We start from the raw sequence: 21275 nt of genomic DNA, 5'->3' as shown, positions 1-21275 counted from the left end.
TTAGGCTGAGATTGTGCTGAATTTGGTACAAGCTCAGACTAAATAATTTTATAGTTCTTAGTTAGGAAATATTACGACTAGATTTAAAACTAGTCAGTGTTGTATGTATTATATTATTTGTGCTGACCCTATACAGGGTGGGATTAATTTTTGAGATAACTCTGATTGGAGTGTCTCCATAATATTTCTCTTGTATGCATTATTTTGTGTATCTATTTTGTGTATTGCTGGATTCTCTCCATTAACTCTGATGGTGATATAGATGAGCTAACCGGACGAGAACTAATGGTGAAGTTCAGACAGTACACAAAATATCTAGCTATTTGTTGTTAGGTAGGTAGGTACATTCAACCTCAAACGAGGTAAAATATAAAGTAGTCACCTTAAATTAGGCTACAATTAATGTTACCTGTTCACTAATGAACAAGTACCCAAGCTTCATTAGTAATACATGTACTAACACTGTGAAGTTTGAACCTAAGCCCAATATGGCTACTCCTGAACAATTGAGGAGAACCTACATTGGCCTTAAAGGTCACTTGACCAGATTAATTAATAAGGCTGAGAACTTAACTAAAGATAATCCCATTGACTCTTATCACTTAGAGTCATCAGTTAGATTGGCTGATCTGAAATTTGATCAAGTCAGATCTGCAGGTCAATCTTACCTTGATCTGCTAAATACTGTAGAAACTGATCCTGAAGAAGCAAGTCAAACTGTAGACGACATCTCCCAATATGAAGAGGAGACTCACGATAAAATTATCAGGCTATTTAAATTAGCCAAACAGTCTGGATCCAAGACCAGCAACACTGGGTCTCACTTCAATAATCACTTACCCGAGGTTCGTTTACCTACTCTAGACTTACCCACCTTTTCAGGATTAGATACAGAAAATTGGGACAATTTTTGGACTTCCTTTGAAGTTCACATCCATAAGAAACAGTCTCTAGACAAAGTTTCTAAATTCTCATACCTACTCAGTCTTCTCACAGGAGAGGCTAAAAAGGTCATACATAACCTTACTCTTAATGAGAGTAATTATGAGGAAGCTATAAAACTCCTGAAGTTGAACTATTGCAACAAAGAGTTAAGTATAGCTACCCTTTATTATCAATTGCTAGATCTGAATGCACCAAACAGTAGACCAGAGTCACTTCAAAGCTTCAGACTAGAAGTAGAGTCTCTAGTAAAGGCCTTAGGTACCAAGGTTAATATACCTAGTTCTGAATGGTCTATCAAGCTATTGTTACAGAGGAAATTACCTCGAAATGTCTTGACAGAGCTCTGCTCACATTATAATACTGAGTTTCTTACTCTCGATCAGATTTTCGAGGGGTTGAGGATCACAGTTAATAGGTTAAAGACTCATGACAAAATTAAACCTGAGTCTAAACCAATTAATACTGATATTTCAGTCAAACCTAAACAGACTCCAAGTAAGTCTAATAAATATAAATCCAAACCTACTCCATCCACCAGGAAAAGAAGTGGAAATGTAGGTACATATTCAGTATCTCCTTCAGAGATAACCAATGACTTGTCTACTAAAGAGACTAAGTCTATTAACCAGAGAAAGTGTCTGTTCTGCAATCAGGAACACACCACTTACCAATGCTCTGCTTATCCTACGTATAATGCTAGAGTTAAAAGGTTACAGGAATTGCACAAATGCACCAAATGTATGGGTTCTCATGATCCCAAGAAATGTGCAGTACCACTACGTACCTGCAACCGTTGTAACCAAGGTGTACACCACTACGCCTTATGTAGAAAATCTTCTACACCAACCATGACCACTGGAGAGAATTTTACTAATTCTACTGCAGTGCAATATTGTAAAGTACATCACGAAGTGAATGTACTTGCTACTGAGTCAGGCAATAATACTACCTTGCCTACCGCTCAACTTAAATTAATAAACCGAAGATCTAGAATTAACACTAGGGGTCTTTTTGACCAAGGTTCACAAAAAACCTTCATTACACAACAGTTGGTAGATGAGTTAAATTTAAAACCTACCAAAAGTGTGAAGTTAAACATTTCTGGTTTCCTGTCAAATAGTGGACCGCGTGACTACAAGGTAGTTAAATTACTAGTTAGATTAGGATCCTCTACTAGCCCAATCCATGCGGTGGTAGTGGATAAGATTCCTACGGACCTGCAGGTCACAGGATTAGCTCGCACTGCGAGACACCTTAAGCGAAACCGCATGAGGCTAGCGGATCATAAAATAAATTCCGATTGCCTCACAGATATTGGAATATTAATAGGCGCGGATCATTATTACAAGTTTATAACTGGATGCACTAGGCAACATGGTATGAATTTGTTGTCGTCCGCAGGGGGCAAATTGCTCACAGGACCCGTGCTTTTCAGACAAGGTCCAGCGTCCACAAACCAACAAACCAATAATGTAATTGTGGCGTGATTAGGCTTAGAGCAGTCACCCCTACGCTTCAGAGAAATAGCCGAGGACATTGAGTCTGACCCACCAATACATCGTTTGTGGGATTTAGATACGTTAGGCATCATCCCTGAGCAACCAAGTCCTGATGATACGTGGACTTACCAGCAATATCTGGATACAGTTGTCTACTCAAATAAACAATACTGGGTAAGACTCCCATGGAAGTTAGATCATCCACAACTTCCAGTGAATTATTTTATGGCAGCCTCACAATTGCAGTCTCAATTAACACGACTGCAGAAGCAGCCAGACAAACTAACCATGTATCACCAACTTATCCAACAACAACTTAACAATAAGTTCATTGAAGTTGTTGAACACGATGACCGAAAAACAGGTCATTATTTACCTCACCATGCTGTGGTGAAAGACTCATTGACAACACCTATTCGTATTGTCTTTAACTGCAGTGCTAAAGTAAAGCCGAGCAGTGTGTCTTTAAATGAATGTCTCCAAACGGGACCTAGCCTAACACAAAGGCTACATGACGTGTTGTTACGATTTCGCACAGGCATTTTTGCCTATACAGCTGACATCAGCAAAGCCTTTCTCCGAGTAGAATTGCAGGAGGAGGATCGTGACTACACAAAATTCCTCTGGTTCAAGGATCCACTGGATCCCAACAGTGAAGTAATCACCTATCGGTTTGCCTCCGTATTATTTGGTGCTACGTCCTCACCGTTTCTTTTGCAAGCAACATTAGACACGCATTTGAGGAAATCAGACAGCCCTTATAAGGCAACCATTAGCGACAACTTGTATGTCGACAATTTCCAGGGGACAACTAATGATCAAGCTGATCTGGTAGAAATCTACCATGAGGCTAACCGTGAACTGTTAGGAGCCAATATGCCTCTACAGCCATGGGCCTCAAATAATAAACTGCTTAACCAGTTAATCGAGAAAGAATTTCCCGATTATCAGGTACCCAGTAAATTAAAGGTTCTAGGCGTGGAATGGAACACCAGCACTGACGAGATGAATGTCAAGTCAGTGCAAACTGATAATTCAACCCTTACCATGAGAACACTGCTCTCATTTGTCAGTCAACCATTTGACCCTTTAGGCCTACTTAGTCCTATATCAATAAGGGGCAAACTCCTAATGCAGGAGTGCTGGCAGCAACATATGGGATGGGATGATCCGTTATCAAGTGAGTTACAAGCCAAATGGCAAATACTCTCAACGGATTTTAATCAGTTAGGCGTTTTGAAATTTCCTCGTAATGCTTCAGGACCAAACTTACCCAACAATTTGCACGTTTTTTGCGATGCCTCTGGCAAAGCATATGGCGCAGCAGCCTATTTAGTTAACAGTGCTCAATCAATTTTACTCACATCAAAAGCAAGAGTTGCTCCCATCAAGAAGAGATCCTTACCTCAGATGGAGTTGACTGCATTGCTAGTGGGAGTAAGATTGGCCCATTGCCTGGCAAAGACACTCTGTAATATCCACTTTGGTGAGATTGTAGTGTGGTCAGACAACGAGGCAGTCTTACAATGGGTAAGAAACAATAACAACAAAACTCCTTACGTCAGTAATCGCGTCAGGGAGATTCATGATTTATCCGCAGGATATAAGTTCAGACATGTCCCTACTAAGGACAATCCTGCAGATTATTTATCAAGAGGATTGACATTAAAACAATTTGTCAAGTCTTCGCTGTGGTTCAATGGACCTTCATGGCTTGTTGGTGGTCAGTGGCCCAAACAAAAGCCACAAGTCATAGTGACCAATATCACCACTCCCATGATGGAACCAGAGCCTCAGCGAATATTAGCCATTGATCCTCATCGTTATTCCAACTTAAGCAAATTGTTACGAGTGACTGCGCACGTGTTTGATTAGCCTTGCTAAAGTAGGAATTCGACATAAATTTCCCAATCCTGTTCACTATTGGATTAAGCGGGCGCAGCAAGAGACCTACGGAAGCGAATTTGAGAATCTTCCGGATAAACTCACTAAGTCTCTGGGCATCTGGTACGATGTCAACACTCATAACATACTACGATGTGGAGGACGTTTGCTACATGCAAAGATTGACTTAGACACTAAGAACCCAATTCTTTTACCTCGTCACCACATCATAACTAAACTTCTTGTCTTACATCACCATCAATATGGTACACTACATGGTGGAGTTTTAGATACTCTCACCGACCTTAGACAAAAGTACTGGCTTCCTCAAGGTCGTCAGACTGTTAAGACCATTATTAAATGTTGTGTAATCTGTAAGAGATACGACGCTAGAGTCTGTCCTTACCCAGGACCTCCCCCACTCCCAGAAGAGCGAGTGGTTCATCTTCGTCCTTTCGAAACCACTGGAGTTGATTATACAGGAGCCTTACTCCTCACTGGTGACCCAGATAATATACCAGTGAAGGCGTACATTTGTCTCTTTACATGTGCTACAACCAGAGGCGTGCACTTAGAGGTCACCCCAGACATGAGTGCTGAAGCTTTCATTCAAGCTTTCCGCAGATTTGCTGCCCGCCGATCATGTCCTAGATTAATGATATCAGACAACGGATCTAATTTTGTGGCAGGAGAAAGTTATTTGCGAGAAGTCTGGAACCACCCTGAAGTACAGTCAGTCTTACAAAGAAGACAATGTCACTGGAAACTCATAGCACCAAGAGCCCCTTGGCAAGGTGGGTTCTATGAGCGAATGGTAGGCACAGTCAAGAAGTGTCTAAGGAAAACTTTACACCGACAAAAGGTCAGTTACTCAGAACTCCAAACTATTGTTGTGGAAATCGAGGCGCGAGTCAATAACCGCCCAATCACCTACCTGTCTGATGATTACACCCAGAGAGAACCACTGAGCCCCTCTCACTTGATCCATGGAGGTCTACTGAGCCCTCTCATCCCTTTAGCCGAAGAGGACCCTGTAGACCCGTCCCATGTGACCAGAGAAGACTTGGTGGAAAGCTACCAGCATCTTTCTGGAGTTATTAACAGGTGGAATGAGGTGTGGACTCGAGAGTACCTCACAGCTCTACGAGAGTACCACTACGGAGCTTCGAGTCCTTACAATAAGGTGCAATTAAAGCCAGGAGACCTAGTACTAGTCGACAGTGATGGACCAAGGTCAGAATGGCCTATAGGTAAAATTGTTACCATTCACCCAGATCGACAAGGTGTCCTAAGAGTGGTTAAAGTCTTATGCAGAGGCAACACTACTCTAAAAACTTTAGAGAAGCTGGTTCCCCTTGAACTGACTGAACAAGAATATCAGCCAGATCCAGTTTCCCCAGTAATTTCAGAGGACAATGAATTTGTTCCTCCAAGCAACCGCCCCACTAGAGCTGCAGCTCAACAATGTAGGCGGAATTTGCAAGCCTATTACAACTCTGAAGAAGAATAATTTCCTTCACTTCCCACTGAGAAAACTGTGATGATGCTACGATGTGATATCACGTAACGAAACATTACACGTCACTATGACCCAGGATATCGCATCACCGTAGATTCTGTTAGTTTAAATTGGGAGAGTTGAATTCTATAAATATTGTGTAGGCTACCAACAACATGTTTCATTTGACATGTAAATAGCAAGACTCAAGTCCTTGTAAGTCCTTGATAAATCCGGGACGTTCGTTATGTGTGTACTAACATACTAACATACTAATGTACTAATCTTAATATCACTTCGGGATAGGTCAGTACAACACAGTACACTACGACCCTAGAACCCTCCCCCCGGAGTTATGTTGGATATTTCCAACACCGAATACAACATTGTTGTATTCTCATTACTTATTACTAACCATACTAATTATTGTAGTAAGTAAAATTAACAACACGTAGAATTCTCATGTACTAATAATTTCATCTGTGCAGTAGGCTAGAATTCTCACGTCACCTGACGCCAGTATTGCGTCAGATTTCCTTACAGTAAACACATTATATCCAATGTGTGTGAGAATTAAATTCGATTCTCCATAATTAAAGCATTCTGTATGATAACTAATTGCAGACGAATTGATCTCTAACTAAAAGCCGAATAGAGCGTTAGAATCATAGCGTCTATGTCGTGATAAAGTTAACGTCACCAATGAATGCCATGGGGAGACATTAATTCCTCTCCCTTATATATTTACTATTCTTAAATTGGTAAATAACAATATTTTCTTCCTCTAAATAATAAACCCGTCCAGTCTTTAACGTTTCAAGCGCAAATGCGAGAAATATTAATGTTCGAGACAATAATTTGTTTTATGAACGTGGGCTCGGCGTGGGTAGAGGGACGCCATCTCAGTACACGTGGAGAGCCGCTCAGAGGCAGACCTGCGCTTACCGTACTCATAAGAAGACGCCATTGCCCAGCAAATAGGGCAGGTGTTATCCATCCTGAGATGAAAGTCGCCACTGTGAGGCGTGAATAACCTTGCAGATAGTATCTTCAGCTAGTGCTGGTGTCAAATAAGGAGCCCTTTGACTTGGTTCCTGACGACACGTGACCAGCCAGCGGAACGCATCATTATTCAGGATAGGCCTAGCCGGAGCCTGAGATGCGAAACACGGCAATCTTAATACTTATACAGTGCCCACAGCTAAGTATATTCTTTTATGTGATGCATCAGGTAGAAGTTTTAATAGTAGCTGGGTGATTGTCCGTTACGACGCACGATAACACCTAATAACAGGTGATTAAAATTTGTCACCTGTAACTCTTAATATTCTTGAATATAGATTTAGTAACTAAATCAGTTGCTACTGAAAATTATTTGTCTTGCAGCACGAGAGAAGAATTCTCCATACTGCCTTCACCCATGTTAACCCGTTCCACTCGTCAGTCGACCGAGTCTGGAGAATAAGAGGACTTCCATGGCTTTCTAAAGGAATCTTCATTAAGCTAAGATTTATTTCCTTTTATAATTCTATTGCAATTTATCTTGTACAGAATTCTTTGGGATTAATATGTGGTTTACTGTAACTCATTACTATGCTCATAATCTATGTTCCCCCTTTTGGTAATGATATCAGTTTCAATATTATTTTATAGGATTAGATTATTATTAATTGAATTAGTGAACGAACCGCACTAATTCCTGGACGTACTTACCTCCAGTAATAACCCCCCAATGAAGGTGTTTGAGGTTTGTTTCATTTAAAAATACAGCCCATTAATTATTATTATGATCATACTTTCTAGTTTATCCATAGTTACTGGTTTCATCTAGGAATTATCTAATGATCAGAAATTCTCAGTTTCCCTTTTTACTTTAAAAGCGGGTGGACCTTCGTAATTTAATTTACTACATTAATATTTAAATAATCAGATTCAAGCCCCAAATATCCCACAGATATTACGTAAATATATTAATTTTTACCAATATTTCGATACTATTTCATGTAGTTTCACGATATGTGATTTGGCCTTCAAATCTCAGAATTTCGCATAATATTGCATTTTAAGCAAGTTTTCTTGCATTTTGTTTCATACGAAAAATCATCGAATTTAGCAATATTTTGACGTTTATCATCTCCTTTTCCTTTGTGTGATTTAAACAAAATATCATCGAATTAGGCAATATTTTGCCGTTTTTCCATGATTTTGTGAATTTTCAGTCTATGGGTATTAATTCATTATATATATGATAAAAATGATGCAAACACATAATTGATTAGATAATAACCTTAAATACTTCATTTTCTCGTTAAAATACTGAGTAAGATATTGAAAAGGGGAGAAGTTCGCTTTTTATTGCATATATCGACGTTTCAGCAGGATTAGAGGGGTTTTACGTGTACATCTTCCATCGGTAATATAAACGGAAAATCAAGAACATTTTAGTTAGTTCTAATGAAAACACATTGTTTTTATCATTTGTATTGGAAACAACATTGTCATATGTCTTTTCTTGGATTTAAATAATACGAAACCTCGCTCTATGATATGAAGTTAAAATCCTCAAATATGGTAAAATAGTGACATTTTTCACGTTTTTCATGTCGTTTGATATTACGTAAATATATTCATTTTTACCAATATTTCGATACTATTTCATGTAGTATCACGATATGTGATTTGGCCTTCAAATCTCAGAATTTCGCATAATATTGCATTTTAAGCAAGTTTTCTTGCATCTTCTTTCGTACAAAAAATCATCGAATTTAGCTATATTTTGACGTTAATCATCCCCTTTTCCTTTATGTGATTAAAACAAAATATCATCGGATTAGGCAATATTTTGCCGTTTTTCCACGTTTTTGTGAATTTTCAGTTTATTGTTAATAATTCTTTATATATACGATAAAAATGTTGCAAACACATAATTGATTAGAAATTAACCTTTAATACTTCATTTTCAATCAACCATTTGTTTCTCGTTAAAATACTGAGTAGGATATTGAAAAGGGGAGAAGTTTGGTTTTTATTGCATATATCGACGTTTCAGCCGGATTAGAGCGGTTTTACGTGTACATCTTCCATCGGTAATGTAAACGGAAAATCAGGAACATTTTAGTTAATTCTAATGAAAACACATTGATTTTTATAATTTGTATTGGAAACAACATTGTCATATGTCTTTTCTTGGAGCTAAATAATACGAAGCCTCACTCTATGATTTGAAGTTAAAATCCTCAAATATGGTAACATAGTGACTTTTTTCACGTTTTTCATGTAGTTTGATATTACGTAAATATATTCATTTTTACCAATGTTTCGATACTATTTCATGTTGTATCACGATATGTGATTTGGCCTTCAAATATCAGAATTTCGCATAATATTGCATTTTAAGCAAGTTTTCTTGCATTTTGTTTCGTACGAAAAATCATCAAATTTAGGAATATTTTGATGTTTATCATGCCCTTTCCTTTATGTGATTTAAACATAATATCATCGAATTAGGCAATATTTTGCCGTTTTCCACGTTTTTGTGAATTTTCAGTTTATTGTTATTAATTCATTAAATATACGATAAAAATGATGCAAACACATAATTGATTAGAAATTATCATTAAATACTTCATTTTCAATCAACCATTTGTTTCTCGTTAAAATAGTGAGGACGTTATTGAAAAGGGGAGAAGTTCGGTTTTTATTGCATATATCGACGTTTCAGCCGGATTAGAGCGGTTTTACATGTACATCTTCCATCGGTAATATAAACGGAAAATCAAGAACATTTTAGTTAATTCTAATGAAAACACATTGTTTTTTATTCTTTGTATTGGAAACAACATTGTCATATGTCTTTTCTTGGATCTAAATAATACGAAACCTCGCTCTAACATATGAAGTTAAAATCCTCAAATATGGTAAAATAGTGACTTTTTCACGTTAATCATGTAGTTTGATATTACGTAAATCTATTTAACCATATATGAGGAATTTAACTTCAAATCATAGAGCGAGGTTTCGTATTATTTAGATCCAAGAAAAGACATATGACAATGTTGTTTCCAAAACAAATGATAAAATCAATGTGTTTTCATTAGAATTAACTAAATTGTTCTTGATTTTCCGTTTATATTACCGATGGAAGATGTACACGAAAACCGCTCTAATCCGGCTGAAACGTCGATATATGCAATAAAAACAGAACTTCTTCCCATTTTAATATCGCCCCAACCCCCCCTGCAGTTTTCAAAGTATCCCAAATATCCCAAATTCGACCCTTGAGCCATATTTTTAAGCCAAATTCTGGCTCTCTGCACGTATTCGCAGTTTGAAATTTCGACTTTTTATACCAAAATATGCAAATTACTGAATGCGCCGATGAGTTACATTTTGCCCGAACCCTCCCTGCAGTTTTCAAAATATCCCAAACATCCAAAATACGACCCTTGAGGCATAATTTGGAGCTAAACTCTGGCTTTCTGCACGTATTCGCAGTATGAAATTACGATTTTTTATACCGAAAATATGCCAGTTACAGAAAGCAGCGATGGATAACATTTTGCCCAAGCCCTCCCTGCAGTTTTCAAATATCCAAAACGTCCCAAATTCAACACTTGAGCCATATTTTGGTGCCAAATTCTGGCTCTCTGCACGTATTCGTAGTTTGAAATTACGAATTTTATAACGAAAATATGCCAATTACTGAGAGCAGCGATTTGTCACAGTTTGACCAAACCCACCCTGCAGTTTTGAAAATATCCCAAACATCCCAAATTCAACTATTGAGCCATATTTTGGAGCCAAATTCTGGCTCTCTGCACGTATTCGCAGTTTGAAATTACGAATTTTTATACAGAAAAAATGCCAGTTACTGGGATCAGCGATGGGTCACATTTTGCCCAAACCCTCTCTGCATTTTTCAAAATATCCCAAACATCCCAAATTCGACCCTTGAACCATATTTTGGAGTCAAATTCTGGCTCTCTGCACGTATTCGCAGTTTGAAATTACGACTTTTTATACCAAAAATATACCAATTATTGAAAGCGACGATGGGTCACATTTTGCCCAAACCCCTGTGCAGTTTTCGAAATACCTAAAACATCCCAAATACGACCCTTGAGGAATATTTTGGAACCAATTTCTGGCTCTCTGCACGTATTCGCAGAATGAAATTACGACTTTTTATACCGAAAATATGCCAGTTATTGAAAGTGGCGATGGATCACATTTTGCCCAAACCCTCCCTGCAGTTTTAAAAATATCACAAACATCCCAAATTCGACTCTTGAACCATATTTTGGAGCCAAATTCTGACTCTCTGCACGTATTCGCAGTTTGAAATTACGACTTTTTTTACAGAAAAAATGCCAATTACTGAAAGCGGCGATGGATCACATTTTTTCCAAACCCTCCCTGCAGTTTTCAAAATATCCAAAACATCCCAAATTTGACGCTTGAGCAATATTTTGGAGCAAAATTCTCGCTCTCTGCATGTATTCGCAGTTTGAAATTATGATTTTTATACCGAATATATGCCAATTACTGGGATCAGCGATGAGTTACATTTTGCCCAAACCCTCCCTGCAGTTTTCAAAATATCCCAAACATCCAAAATACGACCCTTGAGGCATAATTTGGAGCTAAACTCTGGCTTTCTGCACGTACTCGCAGTATGAAATTACGACTTTTTATACCGAAAATATGCCAGTTACAGAAAGCAGCGATGGATAACATTTTGCCCAAGCCCTCCCTGCAGTTTTCAAATATCCAAAACGTCCCAAATTCGACACTTGAGCCAGATTTTGGTGCCAAATTCTGGCTCTCTGCACGTATTCGTAGTTTGACATTACGAATTTTATAACGAAAATATGCCAATTACTGAGAGCAGCGATTTGTCACAGTTTGACCAAACCCACCCTGCAGTTTTGAAAATATTTCAAACATCCCAAATTCAACTATTGAGCCATATTTTGGAGCCAAATTCTGGCTCTCTGCACGTATTCGCAGTTTGAAATTACGAATTTTTATACAGAAAAAATGCCAGTTACTGGGATCAGCGATGGGTCACATTTTGCCCAAACCCTCTCTGCATTTTTCAAAATATCCCAAACATCCTAAATTCGACCCTTGAACCATATTTTGGAGTCAAATTCTGGCTCTCTGCACGTATTCGCAGTTTGAAATTACGACTTTTTATACCAAAAATATACCAATTATTGAAAGCGACGATGGGTCACATTTTGCCCAAACCCCTCTGCAGTTTTCGAAATATCCAAAACATCCCAAATACGACCCTTGAGGAATATTTTGGAACCAATTTCTGGCTCTCTGCACGTATTCGCAGAATGAAATTACGACTTTTTATACCGAAAATATGCCAGTTATTGAAAGTGGCGATGGATCACATTTTGCCCAAACCCTCCCTGCAGTTTTAAAAATATCACAAACATCCCAAATTCGACTCGTGAACCATATTTTGGAGCCAAATTCTGACTCTCTGCACGTATTCGCAGTTTGAAATTACGACTTTTTTTACAGGAAAAATGCCAATTACTGAAAGCGACGATGGATCACATTTTTTCCAAACCCTCCCTGCAGTTTACAAAATATCCAAAACATCCCAAATTTGACGCTTGAGCAATATTTTGGAGCAAAATTCTCGCTCTCTGCATGTATTCGCAGTTTGAAATTATGATTTTTATACCGAATATATGCCAATTACTGGGATCAGCGATGGGTCACATTTTGCCCAAACCCTCCCTGCAGTTTTAAAAATATCACAAACATCCAAAATTCGACTCTTGAACTATATTTTGGAGCCAAATTCTGGCTCTCTGAACGTTCTCGCAGTTTGAAAATACGACTTTTTATACAGAAAAAATGCCAATTACTGAAAGCGGCGATGGATCACATTTTGCCCAAACCCTCCCTACAGTTTTCAAAATATCCCAAATATCCCAAATTCGACGCTTGGGCCATATTAAGGAGCCAAATTCTGGCTCTCTGCATGTATTCGCAGTTTGAAATTACGAATTTTATAACAAAAATATGCCAATTACTGAGAGCGGCGATGGGTCACAGTTTGATCAAACCCACGCTGCAGTTTTGAAAATATTCCAAACATCCCAAATTTGACGCTTGAGCCATATTTTGGCGCCAAATTCTGGCTCTCTGAACGTATTCGCAGTTTGAAATTACGACTTTTTATACCGAAAATATGCCAATTGCTGAACGCACCGATGAGTCACATTTTGACCTAAACCGTTCCTGCAGTTTTCAAAAAATCCCAAACATCCCAAATTCGACCCTTGAAACATATTTTGGCGCCAAATTCTGGCTCTCTGAACGTTCTCGCAGTTTGAAAATACGACTTTTTATACAGAAAAAATGCCAATTACTGAAAGCGGCGATGGATCACATTTTGCCCAAACCCTCCCTACAGTTTTCAAAATATCCCAAATATCCCAAATTCGACGCTTGGGCCATATTAAGGAGCCAAATTCTGGCTCTCTGCATGTATTCGCAGTTTGAAATTACGAATTTTACACCGAAAATATGCCAATTACTGTGAGCGGCGATGGGTCACAGTTTGCCCAAATTCACCCTGCAGTTTTGAAAATATCTCAAACATCCCAAATTCTACTCTTGAGCCATATTTTGGAACCAAACTCTGGATCTCTGCACGTATTCGCAGTTTGAAAATACGAATTTTTATACCGAATATATGCCAATTACTGGGATCAGCGATGGGTCACATTTTGCCCAAACCCTCCCGCAGTTTTAAAAATATCACAAACATCCCAAATTCGACGCTTGAACCATATTTTGTAGCCAAATTCTGGCTCTCTGCACGTATTCGCAGTTTAAAATTACGATTTTTTTACCAAAATATGCCAATTACTGAACGCGCCGATGAGTCACATTTTGCCCAAACCCTCCCTGCAGTTTTCAAAATATCCAAAACATCATAAATTTGAAGCTTGAGCAATATTTTGGAGCAAAATTCTCGCTCTCTGCATGTATTCGCAGTTTGAAATTATGAATTTTATAACGAATATATGCCAATTACTGGGATCAGCGATGGGTCACATTTTGCCCAAACCCTCCCTGCAGTTTTAAAAATATCACAAACATCCAAAATTCGACTCTTGAACCATATTTTGGAGCCAAATTCTGGCTCTCTGCACGTATTTGCTATTTGAAAATACGACTTTTTATACAGAAAAAATGCCAATTACTGAAAGCTGCGATGGATCTCATTTTGCCCAAACCCTCCCTGCAGTTTTCAAAATATCCAAAACATCCCAAATTCGACACTTGGGCCATATATAAGAGCCAAATTCTGGCTCTCTGCATGTATTCGCAGTTTGAAATTACGAATTTTATTACGAAAATATGCCAATTACTGGGAGCATCGATGGGTCACAGTTTGGCCAAACCCACCCTGCAGTTTTGAAAATATTCCAAACATCCCAAATTCGACGCTTGAGCCTTATTTTGGAGCCAAATTCTGGCTCTCTGCACGTATTCGCAGTTTGAAATTACGAATTTTTATACAGAAAAAATGCCAATTACTGAAAGCGGCGATGGATCACAGTTTGCCCAAACCCTCTCTGCAGTTTTCAAAATATCCCAAAAATCCCAAATTCGACCCTTGAAACATATTTTGGCGCCAAATTCTGGCTCTCTGAACGTTCTCGCAGTTTGAAAATACGACTTTTTATACAGAAAAAATGCCAATTACTGAAAGCGGCGATGGATCACATTTTGCCCAAACCCTCCCTACAGTTTTCAAAATATCCCAAATATCCCAAATTCGACGCTTGGGCCATATTAAGGAGCCAAATTCTGGCTCTCTGCATGTATTCGCAGTTTGAAATTACGAATTTTACACCGAAAATATGCCAATTACTGTGAGCGGCGATGGGTCACAGTTTGCCCAAATTCACCCTGCAGTTTTGAAAATATCTCAAACATCCCAAATTCTACTCTTGAGCCATATTTTGGAACCAAACTCTGGATCTCTGCACGTATTCGCAGTTTGAAAATACGAATTTTTATACCGAATATATGCCAATTACTGGGATCAGCGATGGGTCACATTTTGCCCAAACCCTCCCGCAGTTTTAAAAATATCACAAACATCCCAAATTCGACGCTTGAACCATATTTTGTAGCCAAATTCTGGCTCTCTGCACGTATTCGCAGTTTAAAATTACGATTTTTTTACCAAAATATGCCAATTACTGAACGCGCCGATGAGTCACATTTTGCCCAAACCCTCCCTGCAGTTTTCAAAATATCCAAAACATCATAAATTTGAAGCTTGAGCAATATTTTGGAGCAAAATTCTCGCTCTCTGCATGTATTCGCAGTTTGAAATTATGAATTTTATAACGAATATATGCCAATTACTGGGATCAGCGATGGGTCACATTTTGCCCAAACCCTCCCTGCAGTTTTAAAAATATCACAAACATCCAAAATTCGACTCTTGAACCATATTTTGGAGCCAAATTCTGGCTCTCTGCACGTATTTGCTATTTGAAAATACGACTTTTTATACAGAAAAAATGCCAATTACTGAAAGCTGCGATGGATCTCATTTTGCCCAAACCCTCCCTGCAGTTTTCAAAATATCCAAAACATCCCAAATTCGACACTTGGGCCATATATAAGAGCCAAATTCTGGCTCTCTGCATGTATTCGCAGTTTGAAATTACGAATTTTATTACGAAAATATGCCAATTACTGGGAGCATCGATGGGTCACAGTTTGGCCAAACCCACCCTGCAGTTTTGAAAATATTCCAAACATCCCAAATTCGACGCTTGAGCCTTATTTTGGAGCCAAATTCTGGCTCTCTGCACGTATTCGCAGTTTGAAATTACGAATTTTTATACAGAAAAAATGCCAATTACTGAAAGCGGCGATGGATCACAGTTTGCCCAAACCCTCTCTGCACTTTTCAAAATATCCCAAAAATCCCAAATTCGACCCTTGAACCGTATTTTGGAGCCAAATTCTGGCTCTACGCAAGTATTCGCAGTTTGAAATTACGACTTTTTATACCGAATAAATGCCAGTTACTGGGATCAGCGATGGGTCACATTTTGCCCAAACCCTCTCTGCATTTTCCAAAATATCCTAAACATCCCAAATTCGACCCTTGAACCATATTTTGGAGCCTAATTCTGGCTCTCTGCACGTATTCGCAGTTTGAAATTACGAATTTTTATACCAAAAATATACCAATTACTGAAAGCGACGATGGGTCACATTTTGTCCAAACCCCTCTGCAGTTTTCGAAATATCCAAAACATCCCAAATATGACCCTTGAAGAATATTTTGGAACCGATTTCTGGCTCTCGGCACGTAATCGCAGAATGAAATTACGACTTTTTATACCGAAAATATGCCAGTTATTGAAATTGGCGATGGATCACATTTTGCCCAAACCCTCCCTGCAGTTTTAAAAATATCAGAAACATCCCAAATTCGACTCTTGAACCATATTTTGGAGCCAAATTCTGGCTCTCTGCACGTATTCGCAGTTTGAAATTACGACTTTTTTTTACAGAAAAAATGCCAATTACTGAAAGCAGCGATGGATCACATTTTGCCCAAACCCTCCCTGCAGTTTTCAAAATATCCCAAAAATCCCAAATTCGACCCTTGAGCCATATTTTGGAGCCAAACTCTGGCTCTCTGCATGTATTCGCAGTTTGAAATTACGAATTTTATAACGAAAATATGCCAATTACTGAGAGCAGCGATGGGTCACAGTTTGACCAAACCCACCCTGCAGTTTTCAAAATATTCCAAACATCCCAAATTCGAAGCTTGAGCCATATTTTGGCGCTAAATTCTGGATCTCTGCACGTATTCGCAGTTTGAAATTACGACATTTTATACCGAAAATATGCCAATTACTGAACGCGCCGATGAGTCACATTTTGCCCAAACCCTTCCTGCAGTTTTCAAAATATCCCAAACATCCCAAATTCGACTATTGAGCCATATTTTGGAGCCAAATTCTGGCGCTCTGCACGTATTCGCAGTTTGAAATTACGAATTTTTATACAGGAATTATGCCAATTTCTGAAAGCGGGGATGGATCACAGTTTGCCCAAACCCTATCTGCAGTTTTCAAAATATCCCAAAAATCCCAAATTCGACCCTTGAACCATATTTTGGAGCCAAATTCTGGCTCTCTGCACGTATTCGCAATTTGAAATTACGACTTTTTACACCGAATATATGCCAATTACTGGGATCAACGATGGGTCACATTTTGCCCAAACCCTCTCTGCAGTTTTCAAAATATCCCAAACATCCCAAATTCGACCCTTGAACCATATTTTGGAGCCAAATTCTGGCTCTCTGCACGTATTCGAAGTTTGAAATTACGACTTTTTATACCGAAAATATACCAATTACTGAAAGCGACGATAGGTCACATTTTGTCCAAACCCCTCTGCAGTTTTCGAAATATCCAAAACATCCCAAATACGACCCTTGAGGAATATTTTGGAACCAATTTCTGGCTCTCTGCACGTATTCGCAGAATGAAATTAAAACTTTTTATACCGAAAATATGCCAGTTACTGAAAGCGGCGATGGATCACATTTTGCCCAAACCCTCCCTGCAGTTTTAAAAATATTACAAACATCTGAAATTCGACTCTTGAACCATATTTTGGAGCCAAATTCTGGCTCTCTGCACGTATTCGCAGTTTGAAATTACGACTTTTTTTTACAGAAAAAATGCCAATTACTGAAAGCGGCGATGGATCACATTTTGTCCATACCCTCCCTACTGTTTTCAAAATACCCAAAACATCCCAAATTTGACGCTTGGTCAATATTTTGGAGAAAAATTATCTCTCTTTGCACGTATTCGCAGTTTGAAATTATGACTTTTTATACCGAATATATGCCAATTACTTGGATCAGCGATGGGTCACATTTTGCCCAAACCCTCCCTGCAGTTTTAAAAATATCACAAACATCCAAAATTCGACTCTTGAACCATATTTTGGAGTCAAATTCTGGCTCTCTGCACGTATTTGCTATTTGAAAATACGACTTTTTATACAGAATAAATGCCAATTACTGAAAGCGGCGATGGATCACATTTTGCCCAAACCCTCCCTGCAGTTTTCAAAATATCCCAAACATCCCAAATTCGACACTTGGGCCATATATAAGAGCCAAATTCTGGCTCTCTGCATGTATTCGCAGTTTGAAATTACGAAATTTATAACGAAAATATGCCAATTACTGAGAGCAGCGATGGGTCACAGTTTGACCAAACCCACCCTGCAGTTTTGAAAATATTCCAAACATCCCAAATTCGACGCTTGAGCCATATTTTGGCGCTAAATTCTGGCTCTCTGCACGTATTCGCAGGTTGAAATTACGACTTTTTATACCAAAAATATGCCAATTACTGAACGCGCCGATGAGTCACATTTTGGCCCAACCCTTCCTGCAGTTTTCAAAATATCCCAAACATCCCAAATTCGACTATTGAGCCATATTTTGGAGCCAAATTCTGGCTCTCTGCACGTATTCGCAGTTTGAAATTACGAATTTTTATACAGAAAAAATGCCAATTACTGAAAGCGGCGATGGATCTCATTTTGCCCAAACCCTCCCTGCAGTTTTCAAAATATCCAAAACATCCCAAATTCGACACTTGGGCCATATATAAGAGCCAAATTCTGGCTCTCTGCATGTATTCGCAGTTTGAAATTACGAATTTTATTACGAAAATATGCCAATTACTGGGAGCATCGATGGGTCACAGTTTGGCCAAACCCACCCTGCAGTTTTGAAAATATTCCAAACATCCCAAATTCGACGCTTGAGCCTTATTTTGGAGCCAAATTCTGGCTCTCTGCACGTATTCGCAGTTTGAAATTACGAATTTTTATACAGAAAAAATGCCAATTACTGAAAGCGGCGATGGATCACAGTTTGCCCAAACCCTCTCTGCAGTTTTCAAAATATCCCAAAAATCCCAAATTCGACCCTTGAACCGTATTTTGGAGCCAAATTCTGGCTCTACGCAAGTATTCGCAGTTTGAAATTACGAATTTTATACCGAATAAATGCCAGTTACTGGGATCAGCGATGGGTCACATTTTGCCCAAACCCTCTCTGCATTTTCCAAAATATCCTAAACATCCCAAATTCGACCCTTGAACCATATTTTGGAGCCTAATTCTGGCTCTCTGCACGTATTCGCAGTTTGAAATTACGAATTTTTATACCAAAAATATACCAATTACTGAAAGCGACGATGGGTCACATTTTGTCCAAACCCCTCTGCAGTTTTCGAAATATCCAAAACATCCCAAATATGACCCTTGAAGAATATTTTGGAACCGATTTCTGGCTCTCGGCACGTAATCGCAGAATGAAATTACGACTTTTTATACCGAAAATATGCCAGTTATTGAAAGTGGCGATGGATCACATTTTGCCCAAACCCTCCCTGCAGTTTTAAAAATATCAGAAACATCCCAAATTCGACTCTTGAACCATATTTTGGAGCCAAATTCTGGCTCTCTGCACGTATTCGCAGTTTGAAATTACGACTTTTTTTACAGAAAAAATGCCAATTACTGAAAGCAGCGATGGATCACATTTTGCCCAAACCCTCCCTGCAGTTTTCAAAATATCCCAAAAATCCCAAATTCGACCCTTGAGCCATATTTTGGAGCCAAACTCTGGCTCTCTGCATGTATTCGCAGTTTGAAATTACGAATTTTATAACGAAAATATGCCAATTACTGAGAGCAGCGATGGGTCACAGTTTGACCAAACCCACCCTGCAGTTTTCAAAATATTCCAAACATCCCAAATTCGAAGCTTGAGCCATATTTTGGCGCTAAATTCTGGATCTCTGCACGTATTCGCAGTTTGAAATTACGACATTTTATACCGAAAATATGCCAATTACTGAACGCGCCGATGAGTCACATTTTGCCCAAACCCTTCCTGCAGTTTTCAAAATATCCCAAACATCCCAAATTCGACTATTGAGCCATATTTTGGAGCCAAATTCTGGCGCTCTGCACGTATTCGCAGTTTGAAATTACGAATTTTTATACAGAAAAAATGCCAATTTCTGAAAGCGGGGATGGATCACAGTTTGCCCAAACCCTATCTGCAGTTTTCAAAATATCCCAAAAATCCCAAATTCGACCCTTGAACCATATTTTGGAGCCAAATTCTGGCTCTCTGCACGTATTCGCAATTTGAAATTACGACTTTTTACACCGAATATATGCCAATTACTGGGATCAACGATGGGTCACATTTTGCCCAAACCCTCTCTGCAGTTTTCAAAATATCCCAAACATCCCAAATTCGACCCTTGAACCATATTTTGGAGCCAAATTCTGGCTCTCTGCACGTATTCGAAGTTTGAAATTACGACTTTTTATACCGAAAATATACCAATTACTGAAAGCGACGATAGGTCACATTTTGTCCAAACCCCTCTGCAGTTTTCGAAATATCCAAAACATCCCAAATACGACCCTTGAGGAATATTTTGGAACCAATTTCTGGCTCTCTGCACGTATTCGCAGAATGAAATTAAAACTTTTTATACCGAAAATATGCCAGTTACTGAAAGCGGCGATGGATCACATTTTGCCCAAACCCTCCCTGCAGTTTTAAAAATATTACAAACATCTGAAATTCGACTCTTGAACCATATTTTGGAGCCAAATTCTGGCTCTCTGCACGTATTCGCAGTTTGAAATTACGACTTTTTTTTACAGAAAAAATGCCAATTACTGAAAGCGGCGATGGATCACATTTTGCCCATACCCTCCCTACTGTTTTCAAAATACCCAAAACATCCCAAATTTGACGCTTGGTCAATATTTTGGAGAAAAATTATCTCTCTTTGCACGTATTCGCAGTTTGAAATTATGACTTTTTATACCGAATATATGCCAATTACTTGGATCAGCGATGGGTCACATTTTGCCCAAACCCTCCCTGCAGTTTTAAAAATATCACAAACATCCAAAATTCGACTCTTGAACCATATTTTGGAGTCAAATTCTGGCTCTCTGCACGTATTTGCTATTTGAAAATACGACTTTTTATACAGAATAAATGCCAATTACTGAAAGCGGCGATGGATCACATTTTGCCAAAACCCTCCCTGTAGTTTTCAAAATATCCCAAACATCCCAAATTCGACACTTGGGCCATATATAAGAGCCAAATTCTGGCTCTCTGCATGTATTCGCAGTTTGAAATTACGAAATTTATAACGAAAATATGCCAATTACTGAGAGCAGCGATGGGTCACAGTTTGACCAAACCCACCCTGCAGTTTTGAAAATATTCCAAACATCCCAAATTCGACGCTTGAGCCATATTTTGGCGCTAAATTCTGGCTCTCTGCACGTATTCG

The sequence above is a fragment of the Procambarus clarkii genome, chromosome 26, assembly GCF_040958095.1.
Source record: "Procambarus clarkii isolate CNS0578487 chromosome 26, FALCON_Pclarkii_2.0, whole genome shotgun sequence".
In the NCBI taxonomy this organism is placed as follows: domain Eukaryota; kingdom Metazoa; phylum Arthropoda; class Malacostraca; order Decapoda; family Cambaridae; genus Procambarus; species Procambarus clarkii.
Note: the sequence above shows the minus strand (reverse complement) of the source record.